A 6,000-nucleotide genomic window follows, 5' to 3' on the forward strand; every position below is an offset into this window, starting at 1 on the left:
GTTAAACTCATGATCTTAAATTCGAGAAGTCTAGCATCCTAGGTGGGAGAGAATACCAGGGCATACTGGAGCACTGCTAGGAATGACCCCATTCAGGGAAATTAATATCCTCCCATCATTAGAAACCCCACCTCTGTCTCCAAATTTCCCTCCGGCCACCAATCCATTTCTCTATTCCCCTTCGTAAAGAAGGAGTTGGCTTCACGCACTGCTCCCGCTTTTCCACCTTGATTTTTCCCCTCCCCTCCCCTCCCCCCTAGACTGGCTTCTGCCTCCATCACTTAACCGAAACTCTTCCAGTGAGGATCACCAAAGACCTCCAGGCTGCCAAATCCCAGGCCCACCTTTCTGCGCTCGGATTCCTTGGCCACACATTCCTTTTGTGTTTGCTCCTGTCTTCCTCTGTCTCCCCTTCCCACTCCTTTTCTACTCGATCTCGAAGCGCTGGTCTTCTCTGGGGCTCGGCCCTAGCTAACCTCTTCTCTACCCATATCCGCCTTCTAAAGGCCTCACGCATTGGGATATGTTGTGCCATCCTCCTAATGCCCTTCCCCCTCCCCCCAGTATCTATCCACTCATCACTCTTCTTGGTGTCCTGGGACAGGCAAGGTTGGCTCTTGGCTCATCTTCCTGCTTTCCAGGTAGGTTTGGCCAATGGGAAGCACCAACAGGAGACCAGAGGGAAGAAGGAGGAGTTCACCCCATTTCCTCCCTGCTACAGCTGGGTCCCGTTGTGCCTTCCCACAGGCACCTCCGACCGCACGGAACTGTCTGTATCCATTTCCGAGGGCTGCCATGACGAATTACTACAAACCGGTGGCTTGAAACAACAGAAGTCTATTATTTCAAAGTTGTAGAGGCCAGAACCCCACCATCAAGCGATCGAGAAGACAGAGCCGCCTCCGAAGGCTCTAGGCTAGGATCCTTCCTTGCCTCCTTCAGCTTCGGGGGGCTCTGGGCATTCCCCAGCTTGTGGCCATATCACTCCATCCTCTACCTCTGCCTTCACATGACCTTCTCCTGTGTCTCTCCCCCCCCCCACCTCCCCTCCTAGGAAGCCTGGTCATAGAATTTGCTCACCGTCACATCCTCAGCACCCCCTTCCAGTGCCAGGCACCTAGCAAAACCCCAGTCGATGTTCACTGAACGAGCAAATGAATCCACATCCACATTTCCCTCTACATCTCCAGGGCAGTTCTTTCTGTGCCTTCCAATCTTCTGTCTTTTCTCTTCCAGCTCTCTCGGCTGTTGGGCTGGCAGCCCAAGTCAAACCGACTCTCCAGAAAGTCCCAAGCCCCCGATGCGACTCCTTCACCTGCTCCCCGTGCCCTCCCCCCACACGTTTGGGTCTGTCTGGCCTTTTCCTCTGAAGCTTCTCCTTGAAGCTTCAGCATTAAAAATAATAATAATAAACCAACATGTTCTATGCCTCCAAAAGAAGCTTTTACTTTTGCAAACTCTATTGATTTAATCCTAGAGGCTGCTGGCGGCGGTCCCAGGAGCTTAATCAATACGACAACACCCAGCACGGCCAGAACATCAGGGAACCTCAGCCAAGACCTTCTGCTTGGGTCTTCACTGACCCTGACTGCAGCTCTCGCAACGAAGGAGAGAGATTTACAGGAGGGCACAGGACATTTGCAATCGCTCCAGGATCCTGCTTAGGTGAGCACAAGGAAATGCCTTCAAGCTTGAGGTGCTTTGGAGCTGTTCGTTAATTCGCCACTGCAGCTGAGTCCCGGGGGGCTAAGCAAGCAAGAAACCAAAGCTAACAGAGAAACCCCGCAGGTTCTAGGACCTGAGTAAAACCTCCCTGGTGGGATGACCAGGCAAAGGGGAGGTGGGGAACAGTAAGACGAAGGGGGGAGAATGAAAACTTGAACGAGACAGGACTTCCTTGACCCCGCAGCAGATACTAAGGGATCAGGGAAAGAGAGCGAGAAGGCCACGGAAGAAGGAGGTTGAGGGTGACTGAATCAGTGCCCAGGGATTTAGAGGCCACTCATCTGCTTGAAGGAGCGGTCCAACAGGGCTTTGCAATACCTCTCGTTTTGCAAGATGCAAAAACAGGGAGAGGAAGGGGACGCCCTACAGGAAGAAAGCAGAAGGGAGTATTTGTTAGCCGGCGTGAACGCACGTGAGTGTACACCACACCCCCGAGAACGCTGTGCTTAGATATTAGCCCCGGCACACCGACGACGAGGTAGTTCGGCCCCGGTATTCTACATCCTGCCGTAGTGACAAACGCCTCCCGAATCTCGGTGGCCGAAAGCACCACAGGGCTCTTTTCTTGCTCGTGCTATGTGCCCACTGCAGGTGGGATGGGGACTCTGTTCTGCACCCCACCCTCTCCCCAACACCTAGCCCGAGGGAGGCTCCATCCGTGTGCCTGAGTGAGAGCAGGGGCAGGCAGAAGGAACCGTGGTGAAAACACACAACGGCTCTCAAAGCTTCCGCCCAGAAGCGACATGTGTCGCTTGTCCTCGCATCCCGTTGGCCGAAGCAAGTCGTGTGGCCGTGCCCAAGTTCAGGGAGGCGGGGAAAAGAACACTCTGCCGTGTGCCCACAGAAGAACCAGCCATGTTAGCTGAGCAGGGGGAAGGATCTCTGCTCAGGGACCCGAAACGACTTGCCCAAAGTCAAGCAGCTTCAGAGCTGGCAGAGGGGGGATCAAGGGTCAAGACCATAAGGCCCCACGTTCCTTCTTTAAGTGCTATGGCCTCTTGACTGGGGCACATGACAGAAGCTGAGAATAAAATTTAGGCAACACTAAGGAGAAGCATCAGCGGAGGCAGGGGGAAGAAGGGGCAAGGAAAAAGAACGCATCGGCTGAGGAAGAGACACAAGGAGCCAGAAAGTTTAGAGACCGTAACACATCACAAACATGGCGAAAGGGGGTGGGGGGGGAGCTTCCCACTACTTTCAGGGAGCTCAACAGCAACAGGGAATGGAGAGGCCACTCCTATGAGGCCACACAGGGCACAACCACGAAGGGAACCCAAATGCTTCTTGTTCTTTCCCTGAAAGCCGCCCAGCAGATGCTACTCAGGGCTACAGCAGCCCAGGAAGCCGAGGCCACGGCTTGCCAGGACTCCCGTCAGCCGCACTGTCCCTCCCTGGACATTTTCCTGCCTGGTTCTGGGAAACCTGGACCGGAGTCGGATGATGTCCCACCACGGACGGTGCTGGCTTGTTCCTTCTGACCACGCCTTCCCCCCCCCCCCCCAACCCCTAGGCGGGCTGAACGGGAAGGGTGACAGGTTCTGGTGCCACCATGCACCCAGCCAGTACGCGGGAGGGAGCTCCAAGTAGATGGTAAGCCGGTTCCGCCCTAGAGCAAGGCTTCTGGAAAGCACTCCCCATGGCTGCCAACGCACCACGGCCGTCACAGCTGTGAGCACGTCTCAGGCACCGCCTAAGTGCTGTCTGCACGTCGGTTCCCTGAGCCTTCTTCTCCTATCTGTCCAGAAATCCTACTGGTCAACCTTCAGATTATATCCCGAATTGGTGGTTGCCAGGACCTGGAGGGAGGCAGAGCGGGGAGTGAGTACTACCGGGTATAGAGTTTCCTGTTTGGGGAATGAAAGGTGAGTCTCAGTAGAGGTGATGGGGGCCCCACGTCATGAAGTCCCAAAGGCCACTGAATGGTACACCTCAAAGTGGGAACTTTTATGTTACACGTATTTCGCCACAGTAAAAATATTTTTTTAAGTTTATTTATCTTTTGAGAGAGAGAAAGAGAGAGCTATGTGCATGCAGGGAAGGGGCAGAGAGAGAGAGAGAGAGAGAGAGAGATACCAAGCAGGCTCCACACTATCAGCACAGAGGTCAGCTCAGCACCCAATGAGGGGCTCGAACTCATGAACCGTGAGATCATGACCTGAGCCGAAACCAAGAGTCGGATGCTCCACGGGCTGAGCCACCCAGGTGCCCCCACGGTAAAAACATTTAAAAATTTTTTTTGCTAGGGTCCAAACACTCTTCATTATGTCCACAGCCAACATTTTGGCCCTGCCCCGACCTGCCTGGACCAGAACAGTCACTTCCTCCCGACTGTTTCACCTCCCCACGGTGGTGGTCGGAGGGACCTGTGAACATCGGAGTCTAGTCACAACCCTCCTCTGTTCAGAACCCTCCTCGCCCCCCACCTCACTCACAGCAAAAGCCAAAGTCATCCTCACGGTCCACGAGGCCACGCCCAACTGTCCTGTCCTCTCCCCACCCTCCCTTCTGCCCACTGTCCCCTTTGCTCCTCCCTTTCAGCCACGCCAGCCTCCTCGCTGTTCCTCAGATACAGCACGCATGACCCTACCTCAGGGCCTTTGCATACGCTGTTCCCGCTTCCCCCAGACACCGCCATGGCTTCCTCCTTGGCTCAAATGACAGCTCCTCAGGGAGGCCTTATCCACACAGCCACTGGCCTCCCCCTGCCCTTTCCTTGCTGTTTCTCCCCACAGTACTGTGCAATTAACTTGTTATTTTGCTTCTTGTTCATCCCATGTCTCTCCCAGTGAGCGTGCAGCCCCAAAAGGGCAAGGACTTTTGTCTGTCTCCCGTGTCTAGAAGAGTGCCTTGCTCACTACATGCAGTCCTAGGACGCAGACACTATTTTCCAGACATTTTATAAAGCAGGAAGACAGAAGCCCAGTATCAGGCACGCAGTGAGTAACGGAGGACCAGTCACCAAGCTCAGTCTGATTTCACAGCCCTGGTTCTCGGCCACAATGATTGCTCTTTTCAATACTCACACAGCAAGGATACACTGAACACCTACTAGGGGCCAGGCAGCATTCTAGGCGCTAAAGATGTGACAGGGGACGACGCGGGCAGAGCTCAGAGCTCATGGCGGTGACACTGTCCCTGGCTCAACGTTTCCCTGCCCCAACTCTCACCCACCTTTCCATTGGGGACGGACATCATTCTGCCCCATGGTCTGAGATGCTCCAAGGCGTGGGCTGGGTATGCGATCTAAGCCACCTCCCCGTGGTGCTTCTAGGCCAGCTTTCATGACGGTTTGTCATTGTACGACATCATATGACATCACATGACAGCACGACAACGACTCGTCAGCCCCACTGTCTTCACAATGGACAGGGATCCCCGTGAACTCAGGGACCTCATGATGGATTTCTCTCCATCCCATGTTTGCAGATTTACGGGTGAAGGGGGAGCCCGGAGCCCCTTTGTCCGACAGGCAGCCCCTGATTTCTCCACCCCAGACAAATCCTCAGCTCTCTGTCGCTGGAACCTGAGACCTCAGCCCCTCCCTTGAGCTGTGTTACAAATTTTGTGGTGGTTTTTTTTGCCTTCCATATTTCACTCTGGACGTAGACAGTTCTTGCCCAAATGTCACCTGCACCCCAGCCACGTCTACACATCCCTGTACGTTGCAATAAGTGCTCTTGAGGAATAATGGGGGAGGATGGGGTGGGGGGAGGCCTGGTATCAGGACGCCCCACATGTCCCGCTGGCCCGGCACGCTCTCCTGAAAGACAGGAGCAAAGGAGAGCAAGAAAAGCTGGCTTTGTAAGTACAGGAGGGTATAAACAAAGGAATACGGAAAAAATTGCCAATACACAACATCAGACCTCGGCAAACTGTGGTCTTCGCAAACTAGGGCCCGTCGCCTGTTTTTTAAATAAAGTTTTATTGGAAAACAGCCACTCCTGTTCATTTCCTTATTGTCCACGGGTGCCTTCGCGACAACAGCAGAGCTGAGCGGTCCCAACAGAGACCCGTGGCCTGCAAACCTTCAGACCTTCACTGTCCAGCCCTGGGGCAAAAACCGTTTGCTGGCTCCCGTAGTCTAAGCGTAATACAGAACTACGTGTTGACAGTCTAAGTACTCGCAGCACATATTAACATATAATTGTATAATATAAAATAACACAATCTGCAATGTAACTAACATCTGGATTGAGGGCTTCTTCTGGGTGGGGCGGTGGACCAAGCTTTCCTGCCTATGCTATTGCATTAAATCTGTTCAACAGCTCCTGGAAT

This window comes from Panthera tigris, chromosome A2 (assembly GCF_018350195.1).
Source record: "Panthera tigris isolate Pti1 chromosome A2, P.tigris_Pti1_mat1.1, whole genome shotgun sequence".
Taxonomy (NCBI): Eukaryota; Metazoa; Chordata; class Mammalia; order Carnivora; family Felidae; genus Panthera; species Panthera tigris.